The sequence below is a fragment of the Podarcis vaucheri genome (genome assembly GCF_965113315.1).
Source record: "Podarcis vaucheri genome assembly, chromosome: 9".
NCBI classification, from domain to species: Eukaryota; Metazoa; Chordata; class Lepidosauria; order Squamata; family Lacertidae; genus Podarcis; species Podarcis vaucheri.
Window position 1 is genome coordinate 52,077,718 of NC_138767.1, and position 22,799 is coordinate 52,100,516.

Consider the following 22,799-nt stretch of genomic DNA (forward strand, 5'->3'; position numbering starts at 1 on the left):
TGGCCATTTATCATGCATATTCTCCATTGTTGGAATCTTTTCTTTAAACAAGTCTTCTTTCTATGTCGTTACAAGCACAACTGTGCAACCATTTGTTTTTAGTGGGGAGGTGAAAACCCTGAGTCTGCATCATGACATACAGTGGTGCCCTGCAAGACGAATGCCTCGCAAGACGGAAAACCCGCTAGACGAAAGGGTTTTCCGTTTTTGAGCTGCTTCGCAAGACGAATTTCCCTATGGGCTTGCCTCGCAAGATGAAAACGTCTTGCGAGTGTTCCGATTTTTTTCGCTCCCCCCCTTTTTCTAAGCCGCTAATAGCCTTTTAGCCGCTAAGCCTTTAATAGCCGCTAAGCCGCTAATAGCACTAATCCACTAAGCTGCTAATAGGGTTGCTTCGCAAGACGAAAAAACCGCTAGACGAAGAGACTCACGGAACGGATTATTTTTGTCTTGCGAGGCACCACTGTACATACTCTCAAGGCAACGTGGGACACAAACAGGCATTTATCAACACCTCTTGTGCTGGGAGAGCCTAAAGCAGGCTTCCTCAACCTTGGCCCTCCAGTTGTTTTGAGACTACAATTCCCAGCATCCCTGACCACTGGTCCTGCTAGCTAGGGATCATGGGAGTTGTAGGCCAAAAACATCTGGAAGGCCGAGGTTGAAGAAGCCTGGTCTAAAGCTTCCTCTATGTGTGGCATTTGTATTCGTTGACTTGGAGGAACTCACAGTGGCCTCCTCTGTACTCTCCCCCTCCCTTGTTTTATTGTCCCAGAAACCCTGTGAGGGAGGTTGGATTGAGAAATTGCAACTGGCTCAAGGTCACCCCCTGAGCTTTCATGGCTGAGGGGGAATTTGAACTCTGGTCTTCCAGGTCCTAGTCCAACCACTACATCACACTGCCCCCATAAGGATAAGAATATAAGAAGAGCCTTTCTGCATAAGTAAGGTCCATCTAACACAGGAATCCGTTTCTAACAGTGGCCACAAGTGTCACAGTTGTGAAAAATGGTAATAACTTGAAATATGGCTGCACAAAATTTTGGATGTGATTGGGAGGAAGCTTCAAAGTTCTCTCTGCTCAAACAGGAGGCTGCCCAAAGTGAGGGCGAGAGAGCAAGTGAACAAGGAGGGTACCTTTGTATCTCTTTTTCTCTGTCCTCATTTCCCATTCCCTCATTGGTTTGAGACTGATGGTATGTCCCGCTTGTGTGTGGCTGTTCTAGCTGCATAAGCAACAGCACCAGAGAATTAGAATGTAGGATGTGGCTTTGGCTTATCTTCTCAAAAGGCAATATGCAAACTACTATGCTTATTTGCAACCAAGATATACAGGCAACGAACATTTTGCACGCATTCTAAGCATGCGCCACCATGCATGCAGAGGTGGTTTTTGGACCTGGAAGAGGGTGGGCTTATGCACTCCACCGATGCATGTGATGATCAAGTATAAAACCCCAGTGCAAATTGGGGGTTGCCTGCGTGTAAAGGAGTGATGGCTTGTGATATGTTGCCAGCATTGCACTTGTAGCTGAAAAAGTTGCACCAGTGTAAGGGAGATAATGGTCAATCAATTGTCATGATGGCAAAGTATTTGCTGTAGAATCTGATGAATCCTGTTTATTGCAAGGGCCTAAAGTAATGTTAGGGACGTGGGTGGTGCTGTGGGTAAAACCTCAGCGCCTAGGACTTGCCGATCGCATGGTCGGCGGTTTGAATCCCTGCAGCGGGGTGAGCTCCCGTCGTTCGGTCCCAGCTCCTGCCCACCTAGCAGTTTGAAAGCACTCTTAAGTGCAAGTAGATAAATAGGTACCGCTTTATAGCGGGAAGGTAAACGGCATTTCCGTGTGCTGCTCTGGTGCCGGTTCGCTGGAGCAGCTTCATCACGCTGGCCACGTGACCCGGAAGTGCCTCTAGAGTGAGATGAGCGCACAACCCTAGAGTTTGTCAAGACTGGCCTGTATGGGCAGGGGTACCTTTACCTTTTTAAAGTAATGTTGACCTTTTCACACGACCGAAGGCCACAGGGGATTTCCATTCCACCTAGTAAGTTTTTAAGTACCGGTAGTTGCCATGGGATTAGCTATTGTCTGAATGCATTCTTCCAGTGGTTAGGAACTGGGACCAAAAAATGCTTCATCTAGAATAAATGTGAATAGTATCTAAAAATTATTTTTATAGAGCCTTAGACACAGTCTGTTTCGTTCTAGTGTTTAACATGTCAAATGTGACGCTAGAGTCATGCTTTTACATCTGTGTCTCATTAGACCCCATAATTATTTATCAGCCTTCCAAGCTGTATAATGGGCTCATTAGTATTTCATGGTGTCAGTGGCTAGGGTCCACAGTGTGCTTTCAGGGAATTACTTAGTTACTGATAATGTAAAAAGTTCCCTAATCTCTATAAATTGTTTAAATAAACAGAACAATTATATTTTGTTGCAGATCTTGGGATGCCATCACACACATCCAGTCATCAAAACTACTGTCTTGTATTTCCACTTCATTGGTTGCACCACTTTCAGTTTCTCAGGTAGATGAAAAGATTTCCTAACCAGGCGTAAAATTCCCACGGTGTCGTCCCCCGCCCCCCCCCTCCATGGTCTGCATTGCATGAGTTGCTCTGCTGGAGAGTGATTAATCACTGGCTACAAGATGGAACAGAGATGGCTGGCATAACTTACAGAAGCAGTGTTATCTGCTGGCTCCCTTGCTGCAGGAGTGATGGTGTCTGTCTATTTTGTGTGTGTGTGTGTGTGTGTGTATGTGTGTGTGTATGTGTGTGTCTCAGTGTTGTTTTGTGCTGCCATGTCAACTTCTAATGGATTGTTATTCAGGTCAGTAGAGATACTGCATCTACCCTTTTCAGTCATCCTAATGTATTTTTCCTTTGCCACTGAAAGGGAAACAAACAGTAGCAGTTACTGGTCAATACACAGCTTATTTTGGACTTGCCATTGGTGTCACGTTTGCAGCTTCAGTGGCTGCTAAGGGTTACAGACGTCCTAACTTGAATCCCTGCAATTTTACACAGAGTGGTTTCCACACTTGAAGGATTACTTATGAAAGAAAAGGGAAGGAGGTTAGTTATTAGTAGCATGGCAACAGAATTTTATATATGTATGATGCAGAATTGTGTTTTTGTATCCAAAATGGAACTTCTTAGTGAATGGGATTTTGTTTTATAAGAACAACTAATTCTCTGCTATTGCTTTGGAATGTAAAAGCAATAATTTTGTCCACTTTGTCTTCAACGTCAAATAAGTAATATTTAATATAATGAGGAAAAGTTCTGTGGGCCTGAGTTTTTGTTGTGTGTGTGATGGTTTGGTTTTATTCCATTATCATTTCCATACAGTTGGCTGGGGGCGGGTGAAACCCTGGACAGATAGTTGCCCAAGCACTTAAAATTTTGACAGTGTTTCTTGTCAGTTTTGACAGTCCTTTCCCCATCCCTTGCCCAGTGCTCTGTAGAGCTGACGTCTAAAAAACCTGATTTCCCCCCAGTTTTGAATGCAGTAGTTTGAATAGCAATAGGGTGCTAAGCAAAAATCTAGAGTTCTTTCACTTTTCACAATAGTACATTATTTTTTGCAAGAATAAGGTTTCCATGTATGTGGGCTTCTAGGGAATACTGGTGCTCTCAAGGCCTGATTAGCCAGGTCAGAGGTGGTGTAGTTCCATGGTTGCATGGTGACCCTGACATGCAGACCACGCTCCCCATATAGTCTGAAGGGAACAAATGGGAGGAGGGAGTTTCACAACACTGGGAAGAATACCTGGATCAACACACTATAGCAGACATGTCCAACCGTTCGACCGCGATCTACAGGTAGATCTTGGTGTTCGTTGTCGATTGTGGTCAATGGTGAGATCCTTATCTTTTAAAAAATGACTAAAAAAAATGAGAAAGGATGTCTCTGCCCCCCGCCCTCTTGCTCCATTGTGTCAGTTTGGCACTCGTTTGGCGTTAGCTGTTGGTGGGTGATTTAAAGGAAAGTAAGAAGCTCAACAACGCTGGTGCCCCCCTCCCAAAAAACTCTGGTCCATCCTCCCTCCACTGACAATGAGTAGACCACTGCCAGTCTTTTTATAGTGGGAGTAGATCGCAGTCTCTGGAGAGTTGGATGTGCCTGCAAAGGATAAGTCAGTGGTGTCCAATTTTCCCCCAAAAAAGGGCCAGATTTGAGGAATTGAAGGGCCGTGAGGGCCAGCCAAAGTTGTAAGTTGTTGAGCTTTTTTTAGGATTGAAGTTGTCCTGTAACGGAGTTTGGATATGCCTGGGATAAGTTATCTATATGCTACTGGCCTTGTTCTCAAAAATAATTTTCAGGGTAAACTATGCAAATTTTCTGTTGTATGTGTTGCCTTTTTTTTTTTTTTTGCAAAATATCAAAACCTCAGGAGTAGTCATTCTCATAAATGAGTCGATTTCTTATACATGTATCATTTCTATGTTGGGAGTTTAAGGAAATATATATCATTTAATGTAATTTTTACAGAATTTAATTTAATTTATATCATCATAAACTTTTTTGTGTTTATTTATACAATTGTGGCTTCCCTTCTAAACAGATCTACCTTCAAGGAGTGTTGGATTATTAATCTCCTTTTGTGTGTTTTTGTTAAAAACACACACTCTTAATTATGGTTCTTTTAAAAAACAACAACACACGAATATGTTTGAGGGAATTCAGTGGTCTGGGATACTTGAGGTGGGATCCAGTGCCCTTGTTCATAAGGATTTACTTTAAACTGGGATAGGGGAGGGACTGCTGCCAATAAATACCAGGTCAACACTGCCCTCTGTGCCAGATCAACCATTTGAATTTAGTATTAAGAAAGTTGTTCGTATTTGTTTTTCAGTTTTTGTGGTGAATTGCATCAAATAGGTATTCAGTGGAACCTTGGTTTGCAACCATTTTGGATTACAACCACGTCAAACCCGGAAGTGCGTGTCCCTTTTTTTGGATTACAACCCATTATTTTTTTAGGCCCGCCTTGGGTTACAACCTGCTTTAGTTTACAACCAGACCTCCGGAACAGATTATGGTTGTAAACCAAGGTATCACTGTACTGGATCTAATACTGGGTGGAAAACTTCATTGTTGAAAGATAAAATCAACACTGGTAGGGTTAGGAAGGACTGCTGTCGGAAACAGTGGCATTTGGATGACATTACTGCCAGTCAATACTAAGCAACTTGAGATGCTTTTGTACAGTATAAGGCAACTTCCTCTCTCACCATCCTAGCGGTGCTCACTGAAAAGCATTTTGCTACTTTTTCTAGCTCTGGAGTGTAGTTAATTACAAAACCTGATTTGTGAATCTTGTTTCTAATGTATAACTCATCTAAAAACCAGTTGTTATGCTGTACAAAATAAAATAATACAAATGCCAATCCAACTGGTTGTTTCCTCCTGCTCTGGAGGCTAGGCTCTGGACCGGTGGATTCAAGTTACAGTATAAGAAAGGAGATTCTGGCCAGATATCAGGAAGAACTTTCCAACGGTAAGAACTGTTTGACAGTGGAAGATACTCCCAGCAGAAGTGGGGTACTCACCTTCCTTGTAGGTTTAAAAGCAGAGGCTGGATGGCCATCTGGCATGGATTTTTTGTTGAGGTTCCTGCATTGGAGGGGGTTGGAATAGATGACCCTTGGGATCCCTTCAAACGATTCTATGATTCTATGAAAGGTGAGGTGCAGCAAAAAACATTGTGGAGGAAAATCCGTTGCAGTAAGGCAAAATGAGAAGTTGTCAGCAGCCATTTAAATAAAGTACATGATGAGGTTAGTTGCTTGTCACCTGGAAAGCAGATCTGGTGACCAGGAGCAGAAATGGAACAGAGTAGTATTTAACTTAAAATGAACAGCAATAATAAAACCCCATTAGTACAAACTAACTAAAAATTCCAAGCTCCGATAGGGCACTTTCTTTTTTCTTAATGTTATTGTGGTTGCTTTCCTTAAATGATATTCTCCCATATATTCCCTACTGTACACTGTGTGATATCCAGACCCCAGAAGCCTGCCATCTGAGATCTAGTGTGTCCCTTACCTTGTGTAGCAGCATTATGTCTAGGTCAGTGTTAATGGTATAGACAAGTTACAAATCTGCATAGGCAGTAGAAGGGAGGAAGAGAGAAAGCGCAAGCTGAGAACACAACCCTACTTTTCAAACCATAGTTAGGAGGTCAGAAATGTTATGCCTGCACAGGATCAAACTCCTGGTGGCATATGTGGAATGCATATGGGAGTTTGAATTAATCAGAGTTTGCAAACCTGCTTTTAATTCCGTTTGCAAAAATTAACCATAGTTACAGTAGCATTATTGAAGATTTCACTCTGCACCATGCTTAGCTCCAAAAAGGGAAAGCATAGGAGGATTCATCAAGAAGCATGAAGATAGTGGGAGGGAGCACGTGAGTTGAAGCATGCAATTAATCTCCTAGCCATAGCTAGGAAATCAGAAATGTTACATCTTCACCAAACCTGAGGAAAGGGGTTTTGGTTTTTTCAAATGGTGCATGTAGTGATTTGTTATTGCACCTGAATGCAGTCCTCATGCAAGCACCTATTGTTCTATATGAACTGGAAGACTCTAATAAAAGAAATAAAAGGGAACATAATCTATTATAATTGTATAAAATGTATTACAACAAAGAAACAAAATAAAGCTACTTTTCTATTGCACAACTGTCTGGGCTGCTATGGCTGTGCTAGAACGGCAATGCAAGATCGTTTCGGGCATAATCTGTTTCATGTAGGTTTGTCGAAATGCCAAGCAGTGCTGATACATTTTACATTCACCTCCTAGCCAGGTGTGATGAAGTGCAATAATTGAGTGCTATTAAAAGAGAAAAAGAATTGCCAGCACTCAAGGGCATCATAAAAAATGAATGGCAAATAAACAATCAAGGAGGTTACTATGGAAATTGCACATGTCTCAGTTAACCCTGTAGACGATATCATGGCTTTGTTAAAACCAATAAGACTTATGTTACATCTTTAAATACAGCCAGGAATTTACACTAGTCACAGGGTCTGTCTAAAGCAAAGGATTTTAAAACAAACGTACAGTTAAGGATATATTTGTATTCTCTAAAAAGCAGGATGTATGTGGGAATTTTCTCACTATTTTAATTTCCTTTTTGCAGACATTAATCAGTTCTGCTCAGTGGCACACATCCTAAACATATGATGCCATTTAGTAAGACTGTGATTGTTTTCAGAAACATGATTTGAAAAACACACCTTCTCCACATAAGCTGATTTGTCTGTTTTTGCCATTACCATCTTCATGCTGTTAATTCAAGAAGGAAACTTTAAAAATCTTTCCTCGTAAACTTTAATAAATGTATTGTGTATCAGTAGGGGGCTAAAACACTGGCAGATGTTCAATGCAAACCATATGAGATGAAATTGGACATCTTTTGGACACTTGATTCCTTTCTAACACACACCATGGAGGAGCTAACATGAAGAATGCTACAGTGACAGTGGCCAGACGATATTTTCCATTTCTGTGTCCTAATGTGCCCTTGCTATGGCATGTCCCCCAATCATCTGAGTTCTGAGTCATATAGCATATGTTGTTGTTTTTCTCATTAATCATCTTCACTTTTTGAATCATCCAATAAACAACCTCTAACAGGAAAACTAAGCTCAACTTGGTTGCCACTTGCTGGAAAAATGTATATGATCCAAACCTGCATTTCTGCGACTGCAAGTCTCAATCTGTATTTCATCTATTGCCTTGATAGATGCCTTGATAGATGCCTCGATGCCTCAGTTCTTAACAGAGCTGAAATGAATTTGGTCCTGGAAGTTTTCCTTGGAACATGTGCTTTGTGACTTTGGGTATTGTTCTGTGGGTGTACGCTAAATATTCATACCTGATATGCAGTAGCATATTATGGTGGTTGTCAACCTTTCCATATTTAAAGAGCACTTTTCATTTTGGCTTCCATGTATTTCTGAGGATTCCAGGGTACAATTATAGGATGTATACCCAGTCCATGCAAGTTATTGTTGAGCCTCTCCATTGCCCATCATTACATGAGTCTTTTCACTAGAACACACCCAAGATTTCCTTGAAGATAATCAGTAGCAGTGGGAAAGTTGTCTCAGGGTAAGTATGTCTGCCTTAACTATTTCTTTCATTGCAAAAAACCTGATGATAAAGGTTCTGTAGAACTAAGGATTCCCAGGGATTTACCACTGGCATATAATGTTTTACAATGTTTATTAGTTGCCATGTGGTGGTACTTTAGTATCTGGCGTTATCTGGGAGCGCCCCTCCGCTACTTATTTGTTTGTTATTGAGCAGCATCTTGCACATTAGTTTTTTTCCTTAGCTATTACCTATTTTCCTTCCTTCCTTCCTTCCTTCCTTCCTTCCTTCCTTCCTTCCTTCCTTCCTTTGTTCTTTCTTTTATTTATTTGCAAAGTTTTATTATTAATTCATGTTTTAATGACATAAAACGGAAAGAACCATTATAACAAAACACAAATTAAAAGTTGAAAAACAAAACTATAAAATAGGCACACAGAATAGGTAGTTGCACATGAGTTAAAATAACAAAGTCCAAGGAAAGACTTTCAACTTTATCAGATCATCAAGTATAGTTCCTGTTTTGCCAGACTTATGATGAGGGTTGTCTTGGAAAAGATACTTCTGCTGCATTACTTACAATTTCTAACCTTTTGTTACCATTGCTACTAAATATCTCAATACTACTAATTTTCTCTCGGTGAATGCTCCAGTAACTATGGATAAGCATGGGACAAAACAACACAGAGATTCAAATATTAAAGAAAAAGCAAAGTAAATTTTATTTTATTTTATTTTATTTACAGTGGTTAATAATATAGACAAATGCTGATGTTTGTATAGGGTAACATGCACACTATTCTTTATTACTGTTGCTTTAAATAAATGTATTTACACTATATGGTTGCAATCACTTTGAATAATATAGCAAATATGGTTTAGGGTTCCTGTCACCTAAAGCCAATTTTCCCATACCATTCCCCACTAGGTAACACTTAACTAGGTGCTGAAGAATTGCAGTCTTCAACCAGGTCTGTGGCCTCTTCTCTCTTGAATCTCTTGAGTTTCTCTCAGGACTTATGCTACAGTCTTCACTCTAGTCCAACCATCAGTGTTGCTCAAGGTTCTCAGCAACTCTGCTGACTTTTGGCTGTATAACTTTCTTGAAGGCTGCCTTATTAGTCACAAGCTCTTCCCCACACACCTTGATTTCAGCTCCTGGCTTTTCTCAGGCCTCCTAAGTCCCACAATGACCATTGCCAGACTCAAAACTCCAGCTCTTCCTTCTCTCTCACACTACTCTCTTAGAAGCTGTCTCTATCTCTGTTCTTCTCCTTGGCTAGAGCCTATCTTTCTCTCTATCGTGCACCCCATTTCAATTTGGGTAGAAATCTGTATGTTCACTGTGTTCTGTTTTGATCAAATACAGCGGTACCTGTGGTTACGAACGATTCAGGTTACGAGCTCCGCTAACCCGGAAGTAGCTGTTCCTGGCTGCGAACTTTGCCCCAGGATGTGAACTGAAACCGCAAGCCAGAGGCCCCATTAGCAAAAGCGCACCTAACGATAAGAACGGTTTCAGCTTAAGAACGGACCTCCGGAACGAATTAAGTTCATAACCAGGGGTACCACTGTACTCCACTTACCTGTTGAGTAAAGGAAGTTTGTTATGACAGTATATTTTTTTGCTCCATGTTGCATTTGGAAGGGAAGATGCTTCGTTGCCCGGGTATTTGGATGCTGTGCTTATTTTAGACTGCTTAAGAAAGAGGAAGGGAAGGTTGTTCAGGAGTGATCCTCTTGTTCTTCTTGCTTCTGCTGCCTGCTTTGGCCCTGGAGCCCTAGTTGCAGCATTAAACTTGAAAGTCCCAGGGGTTGTTTAAAAAACCAAACCAAAACAAAACAAAACAAAACAAAACAAAAAACTCTGGCATCCTGAAGCAGCATATATGTGCCCTACAGACATTTTGCTCTGCAACTCGCACCATCTCCAGCCAGTACCATTGTGATGAGAGTTGATGCCATGAGAGTAATGCATCTTCTTTCTCAACTTTATTGTTGGCCTTGGCCATTTTTGCATAAGCAGTAGTGCCACTTCACCATGGATCCTGGCAGAGCCATAGCTATGTGGTAGGTGGGGCTAGCCGCGTGAAGCCTCCAGAGGGGCGCCATTGAGGCTCCCAGTCTGTGTGTGTACGCAAATGTGCAGGGGTGTGTGTAATGCCAAACTGGGTCTTTGATCTGGGTGAAATAAAGTCTAGGCACAGGGTGCTCTCTTATGTGCTGATTATTTTGACAAGTGAGTAGAGTACAGTTGTTCTGTGATGCGAATAAGTTCAGTTCCCTTTCTAGGTCTTCTCGATTCTTGGTGCTGTGCTTCACGGTAGTCAGAAGTGGTTTGAAACCTGTTTTCTACTGTGACTTTGGGGGAAAGTCATCTGGATCTCTGGACTGAGTCCACTGGGCATGCTTTTCCTTACACCACTTATTTGCAGGGCTTTTTTTCCAGGGGGAACTCACAGGAGCTCAGTTCTGGCACCTCTCACGTGGGTTCTGGCACCTCTCTCAAGTGGGTGCCATTGCCATTCTAAGAGAACGAGGGAGGCGTTCGTGATGAGTTCCAGCACCTCTTTTTCTAGAAAAATGGCACTGCTTATTTGATAGATAATAACTATGCCACCATTGGGAGCAGAAGCAACCTCTGAGCAAGCAGAGGGTTCTGGGTAGCCTTGGTTCTCCCTGACCATGCACCTACTCCATCAATTTCAGCATTTTCTAGGTCTGTCAGCTCACACCCAGCAGTGCAGCGGTATCATTGTTTCCCCTCACCCCCACGGCCAAATTCTGTCTGTGCAAGGGGATTTAGTAGTGACCTTATCCTCCATATTATCATGCACATGTGTGTATGGCATAAAGATTAAACTGAATTCATAAATGAGTGTGGAAGGTGAGCCAAGTAGTGTTAATTGATTTACCACAGGCACCAGTACGCAAGTATAGATTTCATCTGGGGAGAATGGTGTGAATTTCATTTCTTCAGTTGCTTGTGCTAGTTCCTGAAAATATTTGGCATGCATCCTCAACTGACTTTTCAATGCATGCTGTAGCCTGCTATTTCATCTTGGGTGAAGACAATAGAGACACACAGAAAAGCTTTATATCTTTACAGTCTGATAAAGACTTCAGATTTCACTCTGAACTCGTGTAGTGACTGGCTTAATTTCATTAAGCTGAAAATTAAGGTGAAAAATCTGGACAAAAGCTTAGCCTAATGCTAAAAATTAAAGTTCTGAATGGGGCTGAAAGAGAAATACTGCCCGTTAAGCTCCCCTCTCCTTTCTGTGTTTAGTTTAATTAACTGAAGGCAGCTTTGCACGACCCAGTTACGTCTTTGATGGATAGTGGCATCATTTCCCCCAACCTTGTGGATGCTCAGGCGTGTTGAGATTATGACCTGGTTCCATCCACTTCTGGAAATTTTCCAAGGTGTGATAAATTTATATGGTAGAACATCCCTAAGACTCACTTAATACCCCCAGATCATTTATAAGTGGCTGCAAAAAACGTTGGTGTTACGTCCCAAAAACATAAATTAGAAATCTCCTTTTGAACATAGCCTTTAAGCTGCAAATGTTCCTCCACATAATATAGACCTAGTTAGTTCTCAGCAATGGGAAATGTGATAGATAAAGCAACGCACTTTGCCCACTTGCCTATTTCCAAGAATTGCCAGTTCTGTAAGTTCTTCAAAGGATTTATTTTGGACACTACAGTCACTAAATTATGCTCTTTGGGTTGCTTTACCATTTTAGGAATATTGCAGACTATTAACGACAATCCATGAATTCTTTAGACCTTATTAAAAAATTAACCATGGCTATTTCCATATCACACTTTTATAAATAGGCACTCAACTGTAGCGAGTAAAGCTCTGTACCCATTGCCAGCTTTAAACGTAGCTAGATTGTTCTTTTTCTCAAATTGGATTGAACCTGGTTTGGGGATAAATGCATCAAAACACAGTGTATCACACGGAATGACATGATAGTTGCAGGATTGACTCCAGATTGAGTAAATGAGCCGTAAAATGGCAAATGAAGTTCAATGTAAACAAGTGTAAAGTGATAAATATTGGGGTAAGAAAGTCTCAGTTTCACATATATCCTCATGGGGTCTGAACTGCCTGTGACTGACCAGGAATGAGACCTTGGGGTCGTAGTGGATACCTCATTGAAGTTGTTGAGAGTGTAAAAGTGTGAAATCCATGCTAGGGGTCAATAGGAAAGGAATTAAAAATACAACTGATGTTATCGTAATGCTGTTATACAGATCTGTGGCACAACTGTATTTGGAATGCTGTGTACAGTTCTGGTTTCCTTACCTCAAAAAGGATATTGTACAGTTGGAAGAGGTTCAGTAAACTGTGACCGCAATGATCAAGAGAATGGAGCACCTCCTCTAGGTGTCTGCTATCGTATGCTTGTGAATTTTGCTGAGTTTTGCAATACTCCGCTATTCTTCATTAGTTGCTTCTAAACAGCTACATTCCCTCAAAAATGATTCATTCTGCTGTTCTTCACTTGGGTGTCCCACATTTCATTCTTTGGCCAGATGTTCATTACTTGGATACTGCTGTGGGAAGTTTTCCCCACTGTGAAGATTTGTGCTATAGTCTTGATGATATACACATTCTGCAGCACGAAGTCGTCTTCTTACTATGAACGAGCACTCATCGCAATGTCTCTTACATGTAGTTTTAATGGTTTCAATAAACAGGCCTTATGTTTACATGTTCTGCTTTTGGCTTGTGCTCTGATGAAAAATCAACATGAGTATCGCAAAATAAACACTCCGATTGACTGTTAAATGACCTTTGACTTAAACAAATATTTCATTTGAGATACTGTTCACATGACAACCTTTTTAAAAAAGCATGTCTTTTAAGTTGGTAAATAACTCCCAGCATGCACACACGTGCGCGTGCGCACATACACACACACACACAAATATGATTGCTTATATGAGAGATTCAACACTACTGAAATATTAACCAGATTTATAGCAGACAGCAACTCAGTGAAGATACATGCAGGTATCTCTCCCCCCCCCCCCGCTCACCTTCACAGGTGAAGTTCAGACATTACCTCATTATTTTTGGGGACTGAAAAATCCTTAGTTTCCCATAAATAATTTTTAAAAATGTGAACTTCATGAGGTATCAACCATACTCAATTCATTATACTTACCTGCAAATGAGACACAATTTTGACACGTACATTTGAGGGTGTTCCCAAGCTTTGGTTAGGTCATATTTTTGATTTGTTATTTCCAGTCATTTCTGACTGGAAAATTATTATGTTACAATCCGTTTTCAGAGTCAGTACCTTTCTTCCATATTTTACCTAGGCTGCATGGTGAAAAGGCTTCTTCACAGTTAGGCTATCACTTAAGCTGTAAGAAGCTGGGAGTGGACAGGAAGATGGAGATTCAAAGATTTTGCCAAAATTGCTTCATTTATTTTTCCTGGTCAAAAACATTACTAAAGCTTACAGTGTTACCTTGGTTTACAAACTTAATCCGTTCCAGAAGTCAGTTCTTAAACCAAGGCGTGCTTTCCCATAGCAGCAGGGGACTCAGTTTACAAATGGAACACACTCAACATGTTCTGCTTCCAAGGCAAAGTTCACAGACCAAAACACCTACTTCTGGGTTTGCAGCATTCTTAATCCAAGGTACCACTGTATTTGTTTACCAAAGGAGCCCAATTAAATGTTTACATAAAAATAGATTTCACAATGTCTAGGGCGGGGGGGCTAATCTCTGCACCATTGGCCACATTCAGCCCTGCAAGAGGTTTTTGTGTGAAACTCAAATCCCCCTACCCAAAGTGTCATTTAAAATAATAACAAATAAAACTTTTTTTTTTTTTACTGCTCCTCTGGGTTCTTTGCTGTGGTACCGTAATGCCAAAGCTTCCCTCACCTTTTTTCCACATTCAATTAAAAAAGAACACACTTTTGAAATCGTTATGATGTTTGTACTCCCTGCTCCCTTAGATACTCCACTGGAATGTATTCTCCAATTTTGTCCATTTTTATTTTTCTTACTTACCACTCCAGTGGGTCCCATGATGCAATTTTGTGATGCCAAACTGTTTTTGTGGACACCCCTCCAATTTACCCTATTTGAAAAACAATTGTCCATGCCCATTTTTGCACATCAGCTGTACCTCAGTTGACAAGCCTCTTCCTGCCTCCAACTGTTGACGATGAATGAAAAAGGTTTGCCACCCCTTGACTCTGGGGGATGTGGGGACTTTCAGTCTCCTGAGCAGATGATGATGTCATCACTTCCTCCAATATTGAATTCAGATGCTGTCAACAGAATTGTAGCCAAATGGTGCCACTAGAAAATGAGAGAGGTATCTGCATGCTTGGGAGAGCCCCAAAGTTTGAAGCAGAAGAAAACCGAAGGAGGCAACCCCATCAATATTATTATTTATTAAATTTATATACCATCCTATACCTGGAGGTCTCAGGGTGGTTCACAGAATAAAATTGAAATATGAAACCACAAAATACATAATCAAACTAAAAATATAGCCCAATAAACACTGAGCCACATAATTCTTAATTGGTTGGAGGAAGGGGGTTGGAATGGAGTATCGTGGAAGATGTCATGAGTAATCCACACTAATGTTTTGTTGTTGTTGTTGTTGTTTAGTTGTTTAGTCGTGTCCGACTCTTCGTGACCCCATGGACCAGAGCATGCCAGGCACTCCTGTCTTACACTGCCTCCCACAGTTTGGTCAAACTCATGCTGGTAGCTTCAAGAACACTATCCAACCATCTCGTCCTCTGTCGCCCCCTTCTCCTTGTGCCCTCCATCTTTCCCAACACCAGGGTCTTTTCCAGGGAGTCTTCTCTTCTCATGAGGTGGCCAAAGTATTGGAGCCTCAGCTTCAGGATCTGTCCTTCCAGTGAGCACTCAGGGCTGATTTCCTTCAGAATGGATAGGTTTGATCTTCTTGCAGTTCATGGGACTCTCAAGAGTCTCCTCCAGCACCATAATTCAAAAGCATCAATCCTTTGGCGATCAGCCTTCTTTATGGTCCAGTCTCACTTCCATACATCACTACTGGGAAAACCATAGCTTTGACTATACGGACCTTTGTTGGCAAAGTGATGTCTCTGCTTTCTAAGATGCTGTCTAGGTTTGCCATCGCCTTTCTCCCAAGGAGCAGGAATCTTTTAATTTCGTGTCTGCTGTCACCATCTGCAGTGATCATGGAGCCCCAGAAAGTAAAATCTCTCACTGGTGTAGGTCCCACTTATTTCCTCTAGTCGGATTGTCTAGCAGTTTCTATGTTTTGTGTGAATGTAGTCACTGTGTAGTTTGATCACTTTTTTTTTAAAAAAAAATTCTTACTAAAGATTTCTTGGTTTACAAAAGCATGTGCAGTGTCTCTTTTTTCAAGTTGCATTTTCTACAGATCAGTTTCATTACTTGAGACATTAGTGTCACATTAGGAAGAAAAGGGAGAAAGAGGTGGAGGGGGGAATGGTGAGTGGGTTGGGGTTGGGTGGCAGTGCTTCTGTTCAACTTAGTGTACGCTTCGGATTTTCTGTCAGCGTGTGGGTTTTCTTTACTATTTGCTTGTATTCCTTTGGTGGTGAGAGAGGTTGGGGTTGGCCTAGGATGTGGTTGGTTGTCTTTGATGGGCTGTAGTGAAATTTGTTTTCATGTGTGAGGGGGGTGGGTGGGTGTTTTTTGGAGCAGGTTAGCCAGATTGATTCAAATGCTGTTGGCGGGTTCTTCTTGTTGTCCTGTTGGGCTGTGGTTTGACCACATGTTGAAGTTTAAGATGACAAAGAAGCAGGTGAAAGGATGGAACCATAAGTGATGGGCTAAAACAGAAGACACTGCTATCCTGAACAGAGTTGAGATGAGGCAAGACTTTCCATGAACTCAGTTTGCTGCCAGAGATATCTGCTGTGCACAGAACTTCCTTCCTCCTCTTCCTTCTTGTATTGATGCGTATTTTAACTCACTGAACATGCTTTTTAAAATAATGTTTATTGCCCCCTTTTTTATTTGAAAAGATCCTTGCTCTCTTTTTTCACATCTGAGGATCTTTCACTGTTGTATCCTGTATCCTTTCTAACGGCATGTATTCTCGATCTACTCAGGAGTAAGTCCCATTTTGTTCATTGAGACTCACTCCCAGGTTAATGTGCCTGTGGTTGCATGTTGGAAGTTTCACCTTGTCCCATCTCCTGCTTTTGTCTCCCAGCCCATTGCTTCACTTACTATATTGACGGCTTAACTAGGTTCTTATCCCACACAATGCCTGATTATCCTGTGGGCAATTTGTGATTTTATTGGTCCTGTGTTGACACAGAGGACTCTCCTCAATCTCTTTGAGCAGAAATGGTATCTTTAGAGAGAGAGAGAGAGAGAGAAAGCAAAACAAATGTATTTCATGGAGGTCTGCAAGGTTTGAATCTGGGTGGAGTATCTTTAGGTCTGCGCGTGTTTGCTACAAAAACAAAGAGGAGCTTTAGTGACAAGTTCCATCTGTCCAGGTCTGTACAGCTGCCCACTGATTGGCTGCCGCAAGACTTTCTGTTTGCTTTAAATGTGTGTTTTTAGCTCTTTCGCAGCGAGAGTGTGTGTTTTGTTTCTGTTTCCTTCCGACATGCAAAACATAGGCCTAAATTTTTAATTAGCAAAAGTGAGTGGTGAAAAAGGGAGGAGGGGGCTGAGTAATGTAACAAGCCTCAGTGGAGAGCAGCTGGGATGTGTTGCCATGACGACAGGTTCAGCAGGCTGCCAGCTAGCATGTCAATGGGCAGTGTAGGGAGGGAGCTTTCAAACAGCGCCTGCTAGCCACAATGTGATTGGTCACACCTCTGTTGTCTTTGTGTGGACCAGGGAATGCTGGGTAGGACCCGGAGTGAATGCTCAGTTTGTCTCAAAGCGACGGTGAGGTAATGCTTTTGAATCTTTTGGGATTACGGACTCGGATCTTTTGAAAGGCTGCAGTGTAGATTATTTTCATTCCCGTTTGAACTGAACCCCCCCCCCAAGTACTCTTTATATGGTTTCTATGTATATTTATGTAGTGGGATGTGGGAATTTAGGAGAGCAATTTAAGATTTATCTGTGGGCAGATTGATTGGCAGTGTTTGGGATGAGCTGCTTTCAGCATAGCTACGTAGTGCTGGCATAATTGAAGATGCGCTGACAACTCCTTTGGCAAAGCGTGATAAAAGGGATTGATGTGGGAGAGAAGAAAGTTTGGAGTTACTTTCTGGTCACCTTTGGAAGAAGAGACCCAAGTTATGCCGCTATTTGAATGATAGGATTTGGATGGTTCAGTTATGTGCAGGATGAATTTATTATTTAACACAGATGTAAAATTGTGAATATGTAATCCCAGTGTGCAGTGAGAAACCCATCTGTGTAATTCTAGGAATTTGATAGTTTGGAGAAATGTTTAAGATGTAGGATGCTAATGGTTGTTTGTGATGATTTTTAAAACTAATCATCATTGTTTCAAAGGCTGAGAAGCATTGGAAATACTGTCATACTGTGTTTGTAAAAAAACTTGCCCACAGTAGCTAAGACTTGATTGAATATCAGATGGTCCCCTTTTTGGCAGAAGGTGGGGGGAGAGAATTGTATAATGTATATGTTGTGAGCCAGTAAGATTTGGTGAAATAATTGCTTGCTTTCCATTTCAGTTGCATTTATACTTTGAGATAAATAACGTTAAGGCATTGTTTCCTTGCATGTCTCTTTGCCCATGGCATCTACCTTGAGCACTTGCATAACCAAATCAAAGCAACTTGCTGCATAACGATCATATTTGTATGTGCTAATAGAAATCCACATGTTGCCCTCATTTGGGTATGTAGCTTTAATATGTGCAGGAGGTGAGGCCAAAGGAGGGCTAGCAAGTTCCAAGAAATGAAGAGGAGTAGAAAGAAGCTGTTCTTATATGACAGGATACTTCAAACAAGCAAAAACCATCTGACTCCACAGCTTAGCATTTTAATGTGGCACTCGCTAGCTTCAGCAGCTTTTGAAACAAACAAAAAAATTCCTTCCAGTAGCACCTTAGAGACCAACTAAGTTTGTTATTGGTATGAGCTTTCATGTGCATGCAGACTTGTGTATATGAAGAAGTGCGCATGCACACGAAAGCGCATACCAATAACAAACTTAGTTGGTCTCTAAGGTGCTACTGGAAGGAATTTTTTGTTTCGACTACAGCAGACCAACACGGCTATCTACCTATAACTTCAGCAGCTTTGCTATTGTACTTTGGGCATGCTCGGTAGTGCATTTTGCCCTCTGTTAAGCTTATATACATGCATGTTCCCAGGTAGTGAAAGAAGCAGCAGCTAGGGCAAAAATAGATCTACGGGCAGGACATTCGAAATTGTACCAGGGAGGAATTTCTGGTGTTTTATGATGATGGTAAGATGCACTGTACTGTAGGTACCCACGATCCAAGTACAACAGCCTTCCTCACAGTAAAGGTTGTGGAAACAGCCTAGCGGACTGGAGCCAAGAATTAGGGGTTTAACAGTAACTTTGGCTGGCAGTCTGAATGAATGTTGGGACAACTCCAGTTTACCCACAACGGGAGTGCTTGCTGGGACAATGCTGTCTAGCTGGTTCAGCTTAGAAACAATAATATATTGACACAACTCCTCCTTCCTGCAGTACACTGTCATCTGTCTCTGGAAGTGCAGTTCATGCCTTGCTACGCTTTCCTGACAAATAATTTGGCATGTGGCTACATTGATGCAAGAAAGCAGCTGAGTTGCTCCTCTTTTTTCCTTATTTAGGAGAAGGAATGTGTGACTTATCAGGAAGCGTGGCGAACGATCAGGAAAAGAGAGTGCAGCACAGTCAAGAGTGGAAAATATAATGCATTTGTTGGTCGTCCCCCCCACTGGTTGGGGTGGGCGTATGTGGTGTAGATACTGTGAAGTCCAGGAGGTTCTTAGTCTATTTTAGACATTGGGAGCGATAAATATGTCACGACTTCCCCCTTGATTTTGATTGCAAGCCTGTGGTTATTATTGTATAGTGTCTTAATACCTTTAGGCACTTCAAAAGTAAAGTATGACAAATACGACTTTTAACTGCTGTGGTTACTATTATGCATTATGAAACAGCTAAAATTTTAAGTGTTGTGCAAAGATGTGAAAAAAGCAGAATCTCTGCCTGCAGGCTTCTGATCTAATATATGTGATATAAAAGTAACAGAAAAAGAACATGAAAATGAGCAGATTTGGGCACTAATTCTTCATAAGTTAACTTTTTAAAATAATTCTGATTTGGATATTGCCCTAACATGGATTTTTGTTGTTGTTGTTGTTGCTGCTGCTGCTGCTGCTGCAGGCCAGCACAGCTACCTCTTTCTCTTTTTTGAGTGATTTGGAAAACACCAACTTTAGCTGTTCAATGTCAGGATGCTAAACTGGGCAGGCTGCCCTAATCTGGTGTTACCTGTGTGATTAAAAACCTACAGACAGTCACTGAGGTTTACACACATGCAGTGTTGTGTGGGATTGTCATCTGCATGTTTCAGGATTCCAAGGTCCTCTAACACATGGGTAGGTAAACTAAAGCCTGGGGGCCAAATCCGGCCCAATTGTCTTCCAATCTGGCCCATGGACAGTCTGGGAATCAGCATGTTTTTACATGAGAAGAATGTACCCTTTTATTTAAAATGCAGCTCTGGGTTATTTGTGGGGCCTGCCTGGTGTTTTTACATGAGTGGAATGTGTGCTTTTATTTAAAATGCATCTCTGGGTTATTTGTGGGCCATAGGAATTTGTCCACCCCCCAAAAAAAAATATAGTCCAGCCCACCACAAGGTCTGAGGGACAGTGGATTGGCCCCCTGCTGAAAAAGTTTGCTAACCCCCTGCTCTAACACGTAAGGCTTAATTTTTTATCTTTTTTAAAGAAATAGCTTGGATATGCGTTTTTGTGTGTCCATGTAACAGCAGTATCATAGCTATTTTTAAATAGCAGGCTTTGTGTTTAGTATGCTAGTGAAGAACAGTAACAGGGCCACATTTTGCTAATGGGTTATACATAGGGTTCTTCAAATTCCCATTTAAATGTGAGAATAATATACACAATCATGATTTCTTTATCACAGAAAGATGGTTGTATACTAGTTTTTTCTCTCTGATTGTTATAACAATATACATATAACCACAGAAATGCAAAAAGGGGTGTTCTGACTACCACTCAGAACAACCTTGAATATTGAGCAGAGATTTTCATTTCATTAATTAAACTAAAATGCCTTTGCCTTTGGTTTAGGCCAGGGGTGAGGCATGCTTGTGATTGTTCATTGGCTGTGGGGCTTTTAAACTGATGCTGAATGCAAGCCTCACCGAGATTGGCTCCGCTTGGTAGTTCCAGGGTGGAGTTGACGCCTGCCAAAAGTGGACACGATTCTACCTGACCTCACAAGATACACTCACCTGTCAAAAGTGTTTCACAGAAGAGTGGCCAGCTTTGAAGCTGAAAGCGGTTCTCAGAAATTTCCACCGATAAACAAATATTCTTAAAAAAATATGTATTTAAGGGTGTTGATTCTTTGTGCTATCGAGTGAATATGCCATATACTTTGATTTTGAATATCTTGCATTATGGTGCCTCTTTCTCGGCTTTCTTTAGGAAAACCTTCCTGAACTAGTCTGGGTTTTGAACTGTCAAGCATTAGAAAACACTCTTGCGCAAGCAAATATGCCCTTTATGCTCTCTGCCCATCTCAGAAATCTGTGAGAACTTGCAAGTCAGCACATAATTAAATACTTCCTAGGAACAGCAGCTGTGTAATGTATTTCTATTGGCAGGTTTTTGGCCACAAGGAATACTCCCTCTAGTGGTTTATCAGCACACCAATTTGGGCTCCAGGTGCAGATCTGTGGCAGGTTTATTCTGGCACATTTTAAATCAGAGACTTTAAATGAGACCTGCAGCACAATCATATGCATGTTTAGGTAAATCCTACTGTAAGTAAAAAGCACACTGTAAGTTTATTTAGGATTGCTGCTCTGTGCTGCATCATTAATAATGCTGAGGTGCAGCCATGGGCTGATTCAGGGCAAAGGTTAGTCAAATGCAAAAGAGCAAACAAAAAAATAAATAAATGCAAAACTCATTATGTTGTGCTTCCTTTTCATTGCTTCTTGAAAGTGACTTATTTTCTCAAATTCTTCTGTGCTGTCTGAACCGTTTTCATTTTGTGCTTTCCCCCACATCCTAAATAATGTGCACTGCTGTTTGATCACTAGGGACAGTTTCTGATTTGTATGTATTTTGGTAAACAAACCATGGCTTAGTGTGCTGTGCAAACCAGACCAGTATTTCCTAAAGTTTATGAGCTGCTGCATTTAGATCAGCTAGGCCCTTTTCAAGAGGTTGCTTTGATACAGGTTATGGTGCACCATTTGCCAAGTCCTCAAGTTGGCCTAAGGCAAAAAACTTCCAAGGTTATCCTAGCTCAATAATGTGGCTTTTCCAGATACCACTGAGGTCATCTTCTAATTTACATAGACCAGCCACCTATGTACTGGTAAGCAGAGGGAAAATTTGGGCTATTGCAATTAAGAATTAGGGTTGGGGGCATGATACAAAGGCTGTGCTTCCACAATATTTCTGTAGGGGACCAGCAGTTTTTCTCGGACTACTGGACACAATGGTGAAACACAATGGAGGATTTTACTATCATTCTCTAGGTAGACATACCTTTTTGATACAGAATACAAATCCCCTCAGGTGCAAAAATATTTGCTTTTTTTTGTAATTCTCAGACGTGGACATTTGCATGCTTTTGACTTGTTTTCTCCAACAATCCTACCTAATTTGAAGATCAAGATAATAAGTCAGTTTCTCAGGTTATTATGTGGCCAATATAAAACATGTATTATTTGTAAAACATGTTAGTATCAAATCTCTTTTTTTTCTTTGGCCTCTCTTCTGTTGCTTATTTCTAGGGATACACATAGCAATGTTCCTTTTAATACTGCAGATAGTTGGCTAATACTGACTACTGTTCTATTGGCATCATAGCATGTTACTTGGTTAAGGATTTAAAAACTTTAAAGCATTTTAATGGGCTGTTACCTGTTATACTTGTTAGGAAGAATGGAATGGTCTGCAGTAATAGAAGCTTTTGTATCTAATTTCTGTATCCGAATATTCTCAACCTCTGCAAACAGTGAATTGAAAAGAATTGCCCTTTTGTGATGACAGGACATATTAGATGAGTTAAAGGGGGGAGACACTCATTCAGGGGAAGATGGAGAGCTAACAAATTCTTATGGGTGAGGTAGATATCCTGATTACTGGCTTTAAGTCGAGAATTCTAACCAGGGGTGGTGAGCAGCTGGTATAGTCATACCTCGGTTTACAGATGCTTTGGGTTGCGTGATTTCGGGTTGTGCACCACGCCGAACCCGGAAGTACCGGAACGGGTTACTTCTGGTTTTTGGCGCATGTGCATGTGCAGAAGTGCTAAATCATGCTTTGCGCAGAAGCGCCGAATCGCGACTCGCACGTGTGCAGACGTGCGGGTCGCGGGTTGCAGAAGTTACAGGGTAGCAGGCTGACAGAAAGAAGTAGGAGGAGGAGACCTTGGTATGGTAGAGCCATTGAAAATATGATAAGCCAATTTGAAGTGTTAATAGGACTGATGGCTGACTAA

At 41.3% G+C, this 22,799-nt stretch overlaps 1 protein-coding gene across 5 annotated transcripts in view; it reads left to right on the forward strand.

The window, feature by feature from the left end:
* Nucleotides 1-22,799, forward strand: part of STOX2 (storkhead box 2) — a 129,947-nt gene that overhangs the window by 73,443 nt on the left and 33,705 nt on the right. The window contains exon 1 of one of the 5 annotated variants that reach the window (XM_082237884.1): nucleotides 16,871-17,044. The exons of the other annotated variants lie outside the window; for them this stretch is intronic. The gene's annotated coding sequence lies outside the window, so the exon portion shown is untranslated. Of the gene's footprint in view, nucleotides 1-16,870; nucleotides 17,045-22,799 lie in introns of those variants that run through there. 5 annotated transcript variants of the gene reach the window in all.